The following is an 18833-nucleotide window of genomic DNA, read 5'->3' as shown; positions in this document are numbered from 1 at the left end:
TGATGGTATACAAATACATACAAATAGTACAAGAACAGGTAGTCAAATTTTTAAACATTATTCAAAATTGGATGACAGCGCAAGAAATTTTTCAATATCTTCTTACTTTGTCATTATAATAATATTACGACACCATTTTCACAGCGGTTTATGGATAATAAGCACATTTGACTAAATCTCAAATACCAACTGAAATAATTTCGCAATAGATGAAAATCACATTAATTGAAAATCACAAAAACGAGTTGAAATCATAACATTTGACTAAAAGCTGAAGTAAATTTAAGTATGTAGCTTTTAAATTCTAGATGTCATTCAGAAAGAATAAGGAAGGAAATAAAATGTTAATAGGCAAGCTCTGTATAATAATTTTATTTTATTTGTTTTTCTTTGAACAACAAAAGAGCGGTCCGAATGAAAGGAACCTTCAGCGATCAAAGATTTTTTTGATTTACAACAATTCGAACGTTTTTGTTATTTATAGGTTTGAAAATCTCGGTTGGTCGATTAAAACCATAATAGTTTGATAGTAAAAAATATCTCCCTAGTTTGATAGATTTTAAGAGAAGTTACAATTAAATCTATTCAGTATTTAATGAGTTTCGAACTTAAATGATATATCTAGTCAGCTCTAGATAAAATTAGAAGGTAAGAGCATGGAAGTCTTGTCGGCGGAGCAGTATGGCTTTCGAGAGGGCCGCTCAACGGTAGACGCGATCCTTCGCGTGCGGGCCCTCTCGGAGGAGGCCGTCTCCAGGGGTGGGGTGGCTTTGGCGGTGTCTCTCGACATCGCCAATGCGTTTAACACCCTGCCCTGGTCCGTGATAGGGGGGGCGCTGGAACGGCACGGAGTGCCCCCCTACCTTCGCCGGCTGGTGGGTTCCTACTTGGAGGACAGATCGGTCACGTGTACCGGACACGGTGGGATCGTGCACCGGTTCCCGGTCGTGCGCGGTGTTCCACAGGGGTCGGTGCTTGGCCCCCTTTTGTGGAATATCGGGTATGACTGGGTACTGAGGGGTGCCCTCCTCCCGGGCCTAAGCGTAATCTGTTACGCAGACGACACGTTGGTCGTGGCCCGGGGGGGGGAGTTTTGCTGAGTCTGCCCGTCTTGCTACCGCTGGGGTGGCGCATGTCGTCGGCAAAATCAGGAGATTGGGCCTCGACGTGGCACTCAGTAAATCCGAGGCCATGTGGTTCCACAGGCCCCGGAGAGTGCCACCTGTCGATGCCCATATCGTGGTTGGAGGCGTCCGGATTGGGGTCGGGGTGCAGTTGAAGTACCTCGGCCTCATTATGGACAGTCGTTGGACCTTCCGTGCTCACTTTCAGCACCTGGTCCCTCGTTTGTTGGGGGTGGCCGGCGCATTAAGCCGGCTTCTGCCCAACGTCGGGGGGCCTGACCAGGTGACGCGCCGTCTCTATACGGGGGTGGTGCGATCAATGGCCCTATACGGGGTGCCTGTGTGGGGCCAGTCCCTGGCCGTGGGGGTGGCGAAGCTGCTGCAACGGCCGCAACGCACCATCGCGGTCAGGGTCATCCGTGGTTATCGCACCATCTCCTTTGAGGCGGCGTGTGTACTGGCTGGGACGCCGCCTTGGGCTCTGGAAGCGGAGGCGCTCGCCGCTGACTATCAGTGGCGGGCTGACCTTCGCGCCCGGGGCGTGGCGCGTCCCAGCCACAGTGTGGTCAGAGCGCGGAGGGCCCAATCTCGGCGGTCCGTGCTGGAGTCATGGTCCAGACGGCTGGCTGATCCTTCGGCCGGTCGTAGGACCGTCGAGGCGATTCGCCCGGTTCTTGTGGATTGGGTGAATCGTGACAGAGGACGCCTCACTTTCCGGCTCACGCAGGTGCTCACTGGGCATGGTTGCTTCGGTGAGTTCCTGCACCGGATCAGAGCCGAGCCGACGGCAGAGTGCCACCATTGTGATTGCGACTTGGACACGGCAGAGCATACGCTCGTCGCCTGCCCCGCATGGGAGGGGTGGCGCCGTGTCCTCGTCGCAAAAGTAGGAAACGACTTGTCGTTGCCGAGTGTTGTGGCATCGATGCTCGGCGACGACGAGTCGTGGAAGGCGATGCTCGACTTCTGCGAGTGCACCATCTCGCAGAAGGAGGCGGCGGGGCGCGTGAGAGACGCACAATCCCGCCGCCGTCGAGCGGGGGCCAGGGAGGCGGATCTCGCCCAAGCCCTGGCCCTCTAAGTGTTTCGGGTCCCCCCTCACATGTCGGTCTGGGGACCGGCGAGGGGGGCATAAGAAGACGACGTGCAAGCTGCTCTGCACGCGTTTTACGCAAGAGCATCCGGGTGATGGAAGGCCGGCTATCCTCGACCCACGCTGGTTCTGGTCCAGCGGGGTATTCCGTAGGATAGCTCACTCTAACCGGCGCCATCTAAGCGGGCTTCGGATAGCCTGCCGACCGAGAGGGCTGGTGGTCGTGGCGCCGACGACCGCCGGTCCGGCGTCCCGAGGGGGAGGGTGATGGGAGAGATGTGCTCCGCACTAAACGCTTCACTTTCCCCCCTTTGCCTCTTCATGAGTTCTGTCTCATGCGAGGTTTGGACGTTGGTTGTTGGGCGACAGGAGGTTTTAGTCAGTTCGACTCTGACATGCCCCGCCCTCTATCCCCAGTGGAGGGCGGAAGTCCGGCGATTTCCTCCTGACCAAAAAAAAAAAAGAGCATGGAAGTCTGGTTGAGTGAAATTCCATTTAATATTTTTCTTTCATCACTATTTTTAACACAGCCCTTTTAAATCAGACAATTGATGAAAAATTTAATATTCAAAGAAAGCCTTAGTAATTTGAAGAAAACGGCTTCAGGAATCTTTAATATAAGTAACTTCCAATTTTCTAAGAAAGTGATTCTATAAAAGTGTTGTCGCGCTGTCTACTTAGAAGCTTTTAGCTGTAATACTAGGCTGCACTAAAAGTATCGGGAATGGAATATTTCCACTGTTCCTGTCATATTAAAATCTTTTTAATTGAAAACTCCTTGGTTTTAAAAATCGAATACCATTTATTTATTTAAAAAAAGATTTTCGGTCTTGTCACGAGGTTTTGTCAAACTTGTTTAGTCGTTGAGAAAATGGAATTGATTCGAGAAAATTCAAGAGCGATGATTTATTATGACTTTCGAAGTGGTTTAACACAAAAAGTGTGTTGACCGGATGATTTCTGCATTTGGTGATGAAGCCCCATTTGGTGGCGATAAATTGTGGTTTTGGAACCACAATTTATCGCTGGCTTGCTGAGTTTCAACGTGGACGTGTCAAGCTCAGTGATGATCCCCGTCAAGGTTGTCCAAAAACTGCAGTCACCCAAGAAAACGTTGATGCTGTGCGTAAGCTGATTGAGGAAGATCGACATGTGACATACCGCGAAATTCAGGTAACTTTAGACATTGGCATGAGTCAAATACAAATAATCTTGCATGAACAATTAGGTGTAAAAAAGTTGTTTTCCCGATGGATACCGCATTCGCTCTGTGAAGAGCAAAAAGCGGCTTGCGTTACTTGGTGCGTCAGAACTCTCGAAAGATTCCACGCAGGATCCTCAAATGCTGTATACAACATTGTATCAGGTGACGAATCCTGGATATACGCGTACGAACCCGAAACAAAAAACCATTCACGAGTTTGGGTGTTTGAAAATGAGTTAAAGCCAACAAAAATTGTTCGTTCACGGAGTGTTGCAAAAAAAATGGTGGCCACGTTTGTCTCCAAAACCGGCCATGTTACGACTATTCCTCTTGAGGGACAAAGAACGGTTAATGCAGAATGGTAATGCTAACATTTGTTTGCCACAGGTCGTTTCTGAACTCCGTAAAGAGAACTGCAACCGCCGCCTCATCCTCCATCACGACAATGCGAGTTCTCACACCGCGCACAGAACAAAAGAGTTTTTAGAGCAAGAAAACATAGAATTATTAGACCATCCGCCGTACAGCCCCGACCTAAGCCCTAATGATTTCTATACTTTCCCTAAAATAAAGAATAAATTGCGTGGACAGAGATTTTGATCACCCGAAGAAGCTGTGGACGCCTACAAAACGGCCATTTTGGAGACCCCAACTTCCGAATGCAATGGTTGCTTCAATGATTGGTTCCATCGTATGGAAAAATGTGTCAAATTTCGCGGAGAATACTTCGAAAAGCAATAAATACATTTTTAAATAGTAATGTTGTGTCACTTCGTTAATTCCCGAAATTTTCAGTGCCGCCCTCGTATGACGTTGACATTCACATAGAGAGACTTATTTCCTGAAAACTTAGGCTCCATTAGCGTTGAACACGCTGAAATAATCTCTGACACCTCATAGATATATTTTATGTATTACGTCTTCCCGTTATTTTTTCTATTGGCATTTTTCTTGTGCAAGTGTACAAAACGAACCGTTTCCAATATTTGTATTTTTTATATGATGCTCGTTAATAACTTTAGACAACTTTTTGACGGTAACGCGAAATGTGAAGTTATCTGAGTTGTTTTATTTTATTGATTTTGTGTTTCTTCAGATTGAATTGTGTAAGTAAATAGCTAGATTTTTAGCAAGTGTGAAAGTGCACAACTTTAAAAAAAAAAAAGGTATAGCCACTTGAAACAAACTTACAATTCATCTGGTGTTAACTGGTTACCAAAGCCCATTGATGGTACAATGTCAACCGACGCCTGATCCACAATAATCTCAAATTACCCTTAAAAATTTTTACTCAATATTTCAGGGCGAAGCGTCCGTTTTCCAGTTTCCTCATGTAAATGGAAGTTTGTTTTGATGAAAAAGGATTTTTAAAATGAAACGTATGAATATGCAAATCGTCAGTCGTACAAGCGCGGTGTGATATTCGAACGATAAAATGAAATTTCGTGAAAATACCCTTAAAAAAAGACAAATGAGTTTGCTATTTTCACGGTAGGTACACAGGCAACCAATTACCATCTAGAACTGAAAAACGGTCTATGGCTAAAAATAGTAAATCAAACTAAACAATAAATAGAAGAAACTCACAAATGACAATCTGTAATAATCAGTAATTATTGAGAGCATAACTAGATGCCAAAAAATCGCTCGCTTAAAGCGTAACATGGCCGTTACAACATCGTCCAAAACATTAATCTAATAAGTTTAATTACAACATATTTGGCTTGACCATAAAGATAACAAAGTAATGAAACCCTCCTGTCCACATTAAGGCGACTCATATTACGAAGGGTCGTCTCTCAAAGGCGGAGACCTTATCTGTCATTATAAAATACTTTTGTTTAAATGAACATTATTTACTGGTAAACGAACTTTTTGTATTATAGTATTCTAAGAACTAAACATCGTTTTTTTTTTAATATTTGTCTTTGTTTATATGCTATACTAGCCCTTATCCGCGGATTCACCCGCGTGGTTAAGAAAAGCTGTCAGTGTAGCTTCCCATGGGGAATCGAATGTTTTTTTAGCATAAAAGTTAGCATATGTCGCTCTCCTGACCTATCTATCCACTATCACTTAAAAAACAAACAGACACACTTTAGAAATTATATAATAATATTAAAATATTAAAGTATGAATGTGGATTTATTTTATTTATTATCTTATAATAAATATATTATTTACATGATGTGTATTCGAGTCCAATGGTAATGTTGTTGATTCTTGACTTGATAAATTAATTTAAACCAATTTCATCTTCATGTCTGTCAAATAAAGCTTTCATAACTAATAAATTGACATAATAACTGTACGCAAATCGTATCTGTAATCCCGCACAGGTAGGCACTATCCTGCTTATTTCAGCTACCAAGCAGTCATGCATTCCGGTTGCATAACCGTTTTGTTCAACAAAATTGAGATTTTGACCTAATGTTCCAAGACAGATGACGTCATTCACGCTGTGATGTTTCTGGTAATCACTTACCACCAAGTGCGCCATGAGCTCGTTCACCCATCTATAGAATGCATTTACATAACGCATTTTTTATTGCTTAGATGGGTGGAAGAGCTCACGGCCCACCTGATTTTAAGTTGTTACTGGAGCCCATAGACATCTACAACGTAAATACCCCACCCACCTTGAGATAAATGTTCTAAGGTCTCAGTATAGTTACAACGGCTGTCCCACCCTTCAAACCGAAACGCATTACTGCTTCACGACAGAAATAGGCAGGTCGGTGGAACCTACCCGTGCGGACTCAAAGGAGGTCCTACCACCAGTAAAATTCACATAGTGTGAACTAACAGAAACGACAAGTACGAAGACAGTGAATTACGACAATAGTTTTGATGAGTACCTATCACTGTTCTTAAGTTGATAATTTATCTTCGCTTCATCTTGAAAAGGTTCCACTTATATCCTATACAGCCAGTCTGTAATACTATTATACAGGTTTATCGGTAATTCGATACCTTCCGGCCACAATGGAGTAGAAGGGCAAAAATCCTACAAATTTAGTCCCTCCATGTATGACCAAAAGTTACGGTAATTTTTGAGAAATACCAATACAATGAATAGCAACAAAAATAAGGATTACCTTAGTCAGTCATTACAAAATGAAATGTATGTATCCATTATTTTAATTTATCATTGAACGTAACATCCACGATATGTGTTATTATATACCCCGTCTTAAAAAAAATCACGATGTAATTCTTGATTTTGATTTTTTTTTATTGCTTAGACGGGTGGACGAGCTCACAGCCCACCTGATGTTAAGTGGTTACTGGAGCCCATAGAAATCCACAACGTAAATGCGCCACCCACCTTGAGATAAGTTCTAAGGTCTCAGTATAGTTACAACGGCTGCCCCACCCTTCACACCGAAACGCATTACTGCTTCACGGCAGAAATAGGCAGGGCGGTGGTACCCACCCGCGCGGACTCACAAGAGGTCCTACCACCAGTAATTCTAAGTAATTTTCAAGGAATACAACTAATATTAGTATGTAGTTAAGTATGTAGTCTCTAAACGTTACAATTTTAAATTTAAGGTATTTTACATTTGACGGCTTAATTGTTTTCATAAGGTATTTAATAATAATCAATTCAGAAAATTTGATAAAAGAAAAAAATCGTCGCTTCGACAATGAGTTTAAAGTTCGAACGTCAAAAGTTAATATTCTCAATCATTCTGCCAGTTCCGTCACAACTCTCAGGACTGGAATCAAATTTAACAAATTAGATTCAGTCTTGAAATTTTGTGAACGTGAACTTTGGAAAACAATATTTTTGTTCCAACATCACTTTATGTTAGGTTAATTAACAAGTTTTGGACTATGGTCGAATAGTTGAATGAATGCGTTTGTTTGTATAAAACCAGTTTTACGATATGACATAACCACTTGACTTCTATTTGATCTGATCCTCAGGAAAACTTAAGAATGAATATACGAATAATTTTAAACATCAAACTTAAGACATCTTCACATAAATAGAAAAAAAATATTAAATTAATTCACAAACAATACGAGTTTTTTTTTTAATCTAACTAATTTATCCTTCTTCTGGTTTCTTCGTTCAAATAACAACTGCAACTGCAACATTGAGCCTAATATTCGAATAACCCATTTCCATATATATAATATATTCTGTACAAGGAATTGCTCATTACAAAATACTGTATAGAAAATATTATTCACAAAAGGTGAGGATTTTTAAAATCGAAGAAAATGTACTTTTTACTTATTTAAATAGTTCCGATTTGAAATACAAGTCCACGATACATATTATTATTATATTTATTCTAGCCTTTGCTAAAATTTCAGGTATGTGTTGATTATCACCAGCTTTTAGTGTTTTAACGTGGTATCATCAATAAAGTACCAGGACCGGACTAGAGTTTACTTGAAATTCATTTTTCTATTTACGTCGAAAACACGGAGTTAAAGTCAACTTCGTTATAGGTGAATTTGCGTATCTACGAAGTAAACAAGGCCGGAGTCTGTTAGCTTTTTATTTTCTTCAGTAATTGGATCCGACGACACTGCCAGTTCAACCAACGTTCCCGCACCATATTAAAAAGCCTGGAAGTCGATTTAAACTCAAAACATTTTCCCGGTCTACTTTAAAATGTCATTTTCCCTGACTTGATTTCGTAATGCGTTTATTTTAATCAAACAGCGAAGGCGGTCAACACGTTGTTTCATACACACTACTAATTTTTTTTTTTTTTTATTGCTCTTGTAGGCAGACGAGCATACGGCCCACCTGATGGTGAGTGGTTACCGTCGCTCATGGACTTCAGCAATGCCAGGGACAGAGCCAAGCCGCTACCTACCGCTTAATACTCTCCACAAGCCTCGTTTGAAGAAGGACATGTCATAGCGCTCGGGAAACACCGTGGAGGGGAGCTCATTCCATAGCCGGACGGTACGTGGCAAAAAAGACCGAAACGCACTGTGGATGACCGCAGTGGCTCCAGGTAGTATGGATGAACTCTACTCCGGTGGCGGGCGGTGCGATGGTAAAAACAAGATGTCGGTATCATCTCGAACAATTCCTCAGAGCACGCCCTAATTAATTAACTAACATCAGTTATTAACATACTAACGAATTAAAATTAACTTTCTAAATAATTATAGTCAGAAAGTAATATATAGGTGCTAAATTATACAGCATTGTATAAGCTGTATACATACATACCGGTTACAATACAAATAAACACCGTATAATTAGATATATAACACATATTTGCAATGAAGCCGTCTGACTATGTTAACTGACTAACTAGAATTCCGTGAATTATTGAAGCAACATGATGTACCTCAGCGACTGTAATTACGTTGGATCTCATAACATAATTCTGTTGCTACATAGCTAAATGGCATTCTTCAAGAGGGGCTTCCTTTGAAGCCTAATCAACAAACCTCTTTAAAACTAACGTGGATGTTGTTTAGAGTAATTTAATTTTGTCCAAATTATTCCTCAAATAATTCGTAATTCGACAATGTCGGTGAACAAATTCAAGATTATGATTATTTTTTGTCAAAACAATGAAAGATTAAGTACACCTTATTAAGATAGACATACAAATAAAACAAAAATATATTTTAATATGCACAAGACACATCACGATATCAAAATCATAATCATGGATTATTTTAACGAGTGTTGTTTTACAAGAAATATTATAGGTATTAATGATAAACATTGAGATATCAATTTTTTTCATTCGATTAATATAAAATCAGATAATTTTATTTACCTAACAGAAATTGGTATTTGTCTGTCGAATTCGAAAGTAGTCGTATCGTTTGCATGTTTTTTTATCCTGCAGACTACGATGACTTCAAACATGTTTTGTTATGTCTCCAAATAGCCTTTCTATCTATCTTTTTTCCACTGCCTAAATACTGGTACCCTAAGGGGCTATTCCAGTTACGCCCAGATGAGTAGGTGAGCTCACGGGCTCAACCTGGAAAGACCATGCTAACCCTGGCCCTGTCAGGGGAAGTGGCTCGCTGAATCTACCGCCGGATTGGAATGGCGACACCCTGAGAAGATCCTGCAAGAAAATCAGTGGGTTTTGTCTATGAGCCAGGTTTGGATTGCCAACCTTTTTTTTGCAGATAAAGTGCATTGGTTATTTATTATAGGTAGGAAATAAAGTAAAATTTATTTTTATTACATATTATTATGTTTAAATACATATATTAATTGAACAAATTAAACAAGAAATTGTGACAATTAGTGACACTGACATTGTTGACATTTGGGTTAAGTTGAGTTCAGAAATATTTGTTAAAAAACGAGTGCTTAGGTGATGTAGCGTTGATGAGTGGCGACATCGATTGAGCAATCGGTGTATTTTGCTTAACGAAAAAATACATATTACTAAACTTTTCAAAATCCCAATGAAACCGAATCATGCCAAATAAAGTATTTTTGTGTACTTTATTGTTCACATAAAGTATAGAGTAAAATTACCTTAAATAAGGTATAATACTTTATTATAAAGTAAGGGTGGCAACCCTAGCTAGGCTGCACGCCGAACTTGAACCTCGTAATAGACGAGTTCGACAATAACTGTGACCGGTGATGGTCATCTGTTCATTGATTAATGAATTTCGGCATGAATGTCCATTAGCCCTCTTCTTTTTCTCATCTTCAAAATATCAGTAATTTTACTACTAATCTGGGTGTATTTGCAGATTTTAATGATATTTGCTGTTATGTTCTATAAGTATATTATGATATCAAATTAAATTTAACTATTAAATATATTATGGTATGAAATCAAATACAAGAAATATGTATTTTATTGTACACCAAAAACGATCATTTAGTTCTTAAATTTCTCTACATTCTGATTCTCATAAAGATAGTTACGAATTCAGAGAAACTTGTTTCTAGGATAATTGTTTTGACCTATGTTCCGGGCTGTGCGCCGCGTATCCACTGCTAATTGCCGAGAAACTTCGCCTACGAATGTTTGAACACAATCTGCCACTTCGGCACTAACTTAGTTACCTAAATTAAATTTTAGTGCAGGTAAATATTAGTTTTGCGCGTTTCCTATGTGGCAATAAGTAAATTGAAATTTCACAAATTTCAATTTACTTATACTTACTATACTACTATACTATACTTACTACTATAGAAGAAGGTTTTATTAACCCAGACTTTTCACTGAATCATTCTTTAAGTATCATAGTTTTACTGTAAGTTACTGATAAATACAGTTAGTAGTTTCAAGTAGACGCTTTCTTATTAGTAAATCACATTTTCAATAAAACCTCGAAAAGTATTTATATAACGAGAAACACTCACTCGTATTAGTTGTGAAATTACAGAAATCAGCCAAAAATAATCTGTCGTAAGTAATATAGTAATTTATATAGCAATTGTTATATCAGGGATCTTTATTTATCATTATATAATACTATATTTATTTAAAACCTTCTTAAAAATACATTTTTTTTTAAATATGAAAACACAATTTTTTTTAAAACACTACATATAAAAAAGATTGCCATTGGTTAGGACTCCAGAGTGAGAAACCTCCTCTCAATACGCATCGTATCAAGGATAACTGCTTTCTGTACCAGGCCCCTAACCCAGCTGGCTAACAAAAGTTTCTTAAGGTGTTGGTCGATACTTTTCATCTTCAAACCGCACAACAATTACTGGTGGTAGGACCTTTTGTGAATCCGCTGTGAATTTGGGGGTCGATTGCTTCCCGCTTCCGTAGGTTTAACCCACGATTCCCTACAAGTGACCCCTGGGTGGTGCTAAACGGGAGCCGAATACATAATCGGTGGTAGGACCTAGTCCGACTGGCTGGCGACCACCCTCCAACTAGAGTCCGCCGCCAAATAGCCTAGCTGTGTTCCGGCGTGTGGGTTGGAGAGCCAGTTTTATTCCTTCCCTTTCCTCTTCCTTGTTCGGGGTGAATCTTGATGATACCTGGAACATGCGGAGCAGACGTGCGTGCAAGCTCGCGGGACGTGATTGTTTGACGAGGGTATAGGGAGACCCAGTGAAACGGTGTTCGCCGCCGCCCGCCGGTCAGTTGGGGACCTGAACCCGGGTGTCACTACTAAACTCCGCCCCGGGAAGCTGTCCCGCCAACCGGTGTAAAATCCTGTCGTGCGGTCGTCGTGCCGGAGTCGGAGACCGGAGTGGATCCCGGCGATCGCACGCAGGGTGGACTGGGGGCCCTTCCATGCCCTGCGTCAGTCTCTCACGCAACCCGTGGTCAAGCACGTACTGTGTTCCGCGCTTTATTCAGGTATTGTCATGATTTTGCCTCGAACTTCCTACCCCACCCAATCCCACTCTCCAAAAAAATAAATAAATATGACAGTTAAAAAAAGGAAAAGGGTTTTGTCGGCGATGCCCCACTCCACATTTAATGTGGATTTCAGCAATGTAAGGGGCCTACGTAGTAACCTCTACGCCGTACACCACCATCTTGAGACGGCGCAGCCTGCCCTCCTTTTTCTGACGGAGACACAGATATCTGCTCCGGATGACACTTCGTACCTTCAATACCCCGGCTACGTATTGGAGCACAACTTCCTGCGTAAAGCCGGGGTGTGTGTATTCGTCCGGGCTGATGTCTGTTGTCGCCGTCTACGAGGCCTCGAACAACGGGACCTGTCCATCTTGTGGCTGCGCGTAGATGACGGGGGTTGTACCCGAGTCTACGCATGCCTGTACAGGTCCCACAGCAGTGATGCAGGTTCAGCTCTGATAGAGCATGTGCAAGAGGGGACTAACCGCGTGCTTGAGCAGTACCCATCTGCGGAGGTGGTGGTTCTTGGAGACTTTAACGCTCACCACCAAGAGTGGTTGGGGTCCAGAACCACTGACCTCCCGGGTCGGGCTGCCTACGATTTCGCCCTGGCCTACGGCTTCTCCCAGCTGGTGACACAGCCCACCCGTGTCCCAGATATTGAGGGGCACGAGCCCTCTCTGTTGGACCTTCTGCTGACCACCGATCCGGCCGGATACAGTGTGGTGGTCGACGCTCCACTTGGATCGTCTGATCACTGCCTTATCCGTGCTGCGGTACCGATCTCTCGTCCTGGTCGTCGAATGACGACCGGGTATCGAAGAGTTTGGCGGTATATGTCAGCAGATTGGGATGGGTTGCGTGAATTTTACGCATCCTACCCATGGGGGCGGCTCTGCTTTTCCTCTGGTGATCCTGACGTCTGTGCGGACCGACTTAAAAACGTGGTGCTTCGGGGGATGGAACTGTTCATTCCTTCTTCCAAGGTGCCCGTCGGGGGTCGCAGTGGACCCTGGTATAACAATGCCAGTCGGGACGCTGCACGCCTCAAGCGGTCCGCATACGCACGCGGCATGGAATGATGCCAGGAGACGCCAGGAGACGCCAGGATTCTAATACCTCTGAGGAAAGGCGGAAATTTAACGCCGCTTCTAGGTCCTATAAGAGGGCTATTGCCAGGGCGAAGTCGGAGCACGTTGCCAGAATTGGCGAGCGACTGAAGAGCTATCCCGCCGGGAGCCGTGCTTTCTGGTCACTCGCTAAGGCTGCAGAAGGTAACTTCTGCAGGTCTAGTCTCCCAACACTACGCAAGTCCGATGACAGTCTGGCCCATAGTGCGAAAGAGAAGGCTGACCTTCTGGTCAAACTCTTCGCCTCGAACTCGACTGTGGACGACGGGGGTGCCACACCACCGAACATCCCCCGGTGTGATAGTTCCCTGCCGGAGATCTGTTTTACACAGTGTGCAGTCAGGCGGGAACTCCGACTCCTGTACGTCCATAAGTCGAGTGGGCCGGACGGCATTCCTGCTGTGGTTCTGAAAAGGTGCGCCCCTGAGCTGACGCCTGCGCTAACGCGGTTGTATCGCCTCTCTTATTGCACTAACAGGGTTCCGTCTTCATGGAAGAACGCCCACGTCCACCCTATCCCCAAGAAGGGGGACCAGTCGGACCCATCGAGCTATAGGCCTATCGCGATAACTTCCTTGCTTTCCAAGGTGATGGAGCGAATTATAAATATACAACTCCTGAAGTATCTTGAAGATCGCCAGCTGATCAGTGACCGACAGTACGGTTTCTGTCACGGTCGCTCAGCTGGCGATCTTCTTGTATACCTTACTCACAGGTGGGCTGAAGCCTTGGAGAGCAAGGGCGAGGCTCTTGCTGTGAGCCTTGATATCGCGAAGGCCTTCGACAGGGTCTGGCATAGGGCACTTCTGTCGAAGCTACCATCTTACGGAATCCCCGAGGGTCTCTGCAAGTGGATCGCTAGCTTTTTGGATGGGCGGAGCATCACGGTCGTTGTAGACGGTGACTGTTCTGATACCATGACCATTAACGCTGTTCCACAAGGTTCGGTGCTCTCCCCCACGCTTTTCATCCTGTATATCAATGACATGCTGTCTATTGATGGCATGCATTGCTATGCGGATGACAGCACGGGGGATGCGCGATATATCGGCCATCAGAGTCTCTCTCGAAGCGTGGTGCAAGAGAGACGATCAAAACTTGTGTCTGAAGTGGAGAGCTCTCTGGGGCGAGTCTCCAAATGGGGTGAATTGAACTTGGTTCAATTCAACCCGTTAAAGACACAAGTTTGCGCGTTCACTGCGAAGAAGAACCCCTTTGTCATGGCGCCGCAATTCCAAGGAGTATCCCTGCAACCTTCCGAGAGTATTGGGATACTTGGGGTCGACATTTCGAGCGATGTCCAGTTTCGGAGTCATTTGGAAGGCAAAGCCAAGTTGGCGTCCAAAATGCTGGGAGTCCTCAACAGAGCGAAGCGGTACTTCACGCTTGGACAAAGGCTTCTGCTTTATAAAGCACAAGTCCGGCCTCGCGTGGAGTACTGCTCCCATCTCTGGGCCGGGGCTCCCAAATACCAGCTTCTTCCATTTGACTCCATACAGAGGAGGGCCGTTCGGATTGTCGATAATCCCAATCTCACGGATCGTTTGGAACCTCTGGGTCTGCGGAGGGACTTCGGTTCCCTCTGTATTTTGTACCGTATGTTCCATGGGGAGTGCTCTGAGGAATTGTTCGAGATGATACCGGCATCTCGTTTTTACCATCGCACCGCCCGCCACCGGAGTAGAGTTCATCCGTACTACCTGGAGCCACTGCGGTCATCCACAGTGCGTTTCCAGAGATCTTTTTTGCCACGTACCATCCGGCTATGGAATGAGCTCCCCTCCACGGTGTTTCCCGAGCGCTATGACATGTCCTTCTTCAAACGAGGCTTGTGGAGAGTATTAAGCGGTAGGCAGCGGCTTGGTTCTGCCCCTGGCATTGCTGAAGTCCATGGGCAACGGTAACCACTCACCATCAGGTGGGCCGTATGCTCGTCTGCCTACAAGGGCAATAAAAAAAAAAAAAAAAAAAAAAAAAAAAAACCCCACAGGTTGGTACCACCACCCGCCTATTTCTGCTGTGAAGCAGTAATGCATTTCGGTTTAAAGGGTGAGGCAGCCGTTGTAACTGTACTGAGACCTTAGATCTCCAGGTGGGTCAGGTCACACCAGGTGGGCTGCGAGCTCGACAATCTATCCATGCAATAAAATAAATACTTCATTACATGGCGGTAGTTTCGTGGGCCAGGTCTAAATATTTTATTAATTTGTCCTTTTCTGCCTTCACGAGGCTCTCGTCATGAGGAATGGTGATATCAACCAACACTGCTCAACGCGCAGACCGATCTATTATCACAATATCTAGCTTATTGGCAACAATATACCTATCCGTGATAATAAATCGGTTCCAGCAGAGCGTAACATGATCATTTTCGAGAACTGGTTAAGGTTGGTAATAAGGTACAACAGAATCAAGAAATCATATTTCAAAGCAAGTGGTTGATGGATAATCCTAGCCACTTGGTTATGTCTATGCAAGTACTCGCCAATAGCAAAACGAGAACAGCCAGAAACAATATAACGCCTAATAGACTTTCCCGGACGGTGGCATGCTCGACAAATGTCGTCCGTCCCATCCTTCGGGATATATTATTATTAGTATTGCGATTTGAAAATAGCGGAATACACAGTCCACTTGCTGGTCAATGTTTTCCGTTGTTCATAGTTGTCAGCAATGCTAAGAGTGTAATTATATATTTTTTTGTTGCTTAGGATAGTGGACGAGCTCACAGTCCACCAGGTGTTAAGTGGTTACTGGAGCCCATAGACATCTACAACACAAATGCCACCGCCCACCTTGAGATATAAGTTCTAAGGCCTCAGTATAGTTACAACGGCTACCCCACCCTTCAAACCGAAATGCATTACTGCTTCACAGTAGAAATAGGCAGGGTGGTGGTACCTACCCATGCGGACTCACAAGAGTTTCTAACACTAGTAATTACGCAAATTATAATTTTGCGGGTTTTATTTTTATTACACGATGTTATTCTTTCACCATGGAAGAAGAAGATCGAATATATGAAAAGACAAAATATTTTACTTTTAAAAAGAAGATAAGTTCGTTGCGTTTGCTTCGCAGATTCTTCTCGGGACTGTGATTTTTTTTGGTAACAGTGTTAGATTACTTTGACATTCAATATGCATGTTCCACAGCATCCAAGTTAAAGGAATCGATTTTGAATTGTACTTTAAATATTAATATCGTCCAACGACGTCTAGATATTTGGCTAAACGTATTTTTTAGGATACGACTAAAATTACTGATAAATAAAATTAACTATATTGAGTACAGGATCCAAGGTAGGCCTTTACCGGTAACAATGCGCTTTCAAACTATTAGTATGAATGCGCTCCGAGTGGAGGTCGTTCTAGCTGCAGTTCGATTTAGAAACTGATCCCCTATACGACGTACAGCTGCGCCAATGAAATACCTTCACACGATCTAATGGGTGCAATGATTACTTCACTAACATATATAACACGGTAAATAACAAGTAAAATCCAACATATCTGTATTAAGGACACTAAACAAGAGATATTTTAATTATGAAAAGTTGATTTCTTAATTTTTATAAGCAGATGAACAAGCTCATGGCCTACTTGTTTTTAAATGGCTACCGGAGAGATCACAACGTGAATGTGACGTCCATTATGAAACACTACGTCTAAATTTCAATTATATAGTATAGCGGCAGGAATAGGCAAAGTGTTGGCACCTTTACGATGTGGGTTCAGAAGACGACCTATGAACTGTAATTAAACAAATTATTTATTTTGGGTTAATTTCATTACAATTGTGTAACAGCATTAGCTGTTTTTTTATCTTGACTTGAAGACATTTGTGAACAAATAGAAAATTGTGAGTCCACGCGAGTTGGTATCACCGCCCTGCCTATTTCTGCCGTGAAGCAGTAATGCGTTTCGGTCTGAAAGGTAGAGCAGCCGTTGTAACTATACTGAGATCTTAGAACTTATATATCAAGGTGGGTGGCCCATTTACGTTATAGATGTCTATGTGCTCCAGTAACCACTTAACACCAGGTGGGCAGTGAGCTCGTACACCCATAAAAGCAATAAAAAAAAATAAAAAAAAATCGGAAGTATTTCCTTAAAAATACTGTTATCTTCCCGCGGGATTTGAACACTGGAATGCATTGCTCGATCACATTGTAGCTTTACTCGATATGAGTATAACAGCTTTAGGCCACGACAAATGGATTTTTCATAATTATAAACAATCCATATAAACAATCCACATTAAACAATCAACAAACATATAAACAATCCATATTAAAATGCTATACTTCAAAGTAATATTTTGTTAAATGAGATTTTTACTTAAAATCAGTTTACGGTCCTAATCTCGCGTTTTTTATTGTCATCCCATTATTTGCAGCATTTGAATATTCTGCTGACTACCGTTTAAAAGTATATTGAGGTCTAGTAGTGCGCTGCGTGCTAGATCTGCTATTCTAGATGTGCAAAATGAAACTTAAAGGCTACAAATATTTTTATAAAAAAAAAGAGTAATTAGTTTTATTTATTGATGATTAATGCCTAGGGATTTTATTATTATATTAACAGAATTTTCCTTGTTTTTGATCGCAAATACGCGATATGTAAAATAAAAATAATGAACCAAAACATACAAGAAAATTGTAAATGTATTTCATCAGCTGACTGTTTGCAAACTAATAATTTATAGTTATCTGTTTTACATAATTATCGTGTTTATTTATACATATTTTCCTCCAGCATTGTTCACTCGGTGTAATAAATGCGTCACACGTCATTCGCTGCTACAAGGAAAAAATCACACACGTAGCAAATCAATGCCTTCCAAAGGTCGGATTTAAGGTTAAAATTACAACAACGTCTTACTAATAAAGATAGGGGGGGAAATATATGTATTTATGGATCATCTATAGGTAATATCAATAGGATCCGAATGCTTAGCTGATACCGAATAGCTGATACGCATTCTACATAAGGAAATTTGAAGCAACGTTCTCTGAGAATTAAACTAGTGTACTGCAGTCGCCAACTTGTTTTTTTTTTTATTACTTAGTTGGATAGACGAGCTCACAGTCCACCTGGTGTTAAGTGGTTACTGGAGCCCATAGACATCTGCAACGTAAATGCGCCACCCACCTTGAGATATAAGTTCTAAGGTTTCAGTATAGCTACAACGGCTGCCCCACCCTTCAAACCGAAACGCATTACTGCTTAGAAATAGGCAGGGAGGTGGTACCTACTCGTGCGGACTCAGAAGAGGTCCTGCCACCAGTTAACTTTACTGATAAGTACCACCGTCCTGACTATTTGTACCGCGAAGCAATAATATGTACATTCGGGTGCAAAGGTGGAGCAGCCATTATACAATATATTTGAGACTTCGACCTCATGTCTCAAGGTGAATGGCGGAATTCACGTTGTAATTATCTATGGGCTCAAGTAACCACCCAGCAGACGGCTATGTTCTCGTTTCCGCATATGCAATAAAATTATTAATAGAAACCATTTTCAAAAACATACATTTCAGTGGACTTGAAATAATAAAAAAAAGTTCGATGACGGTTCGATGAATTTCCTTAAATCTTTTTGTGGTTAATATACTTATTATTTGAAAAGAATAATATTTTAATTCATTTTATCTACATATTATAAAGAAACCACGTACATTTATGGTCAGGTAAGTAACAGCATGTTGTCTTGACAAGGGTCAAAACTATACACTTGTATGCTAAGTGAAACGCAAAAGAAATATGCCAAGTTCGAATAAGCTTGACTCAATACTTAATAATATAACTCAATAATAATTTTTTACTGGTGGTAGGCCCACTTGTGAGTCCGCACGGGTAGGTACTACCACCCTGCCTATTTCTGCCGTGAATCAGTAATGCGTTTCGGTTTGAAGGGTGGGGCAGCCGTTGTAACTATACTGAGACTTTAGAACTTGTATCTCAAGGTGGGTGGCGCG

This window comes from Bombyx mori, chromosome 9, assembly GCF_030269925.1.
Source record: "Bombyx mori chromosome 9, ASM3026992v2".
NCBI classification, from domain to species: domain Eukaryota; kingdom Metazoa; phylum Arthropoda; class Insecta; order Lepidoptera; family Bombycidae; genus Bombyx; species Bombyx mori.
This window is presented reverse-complemented; position numbering follows the sequence as displayed.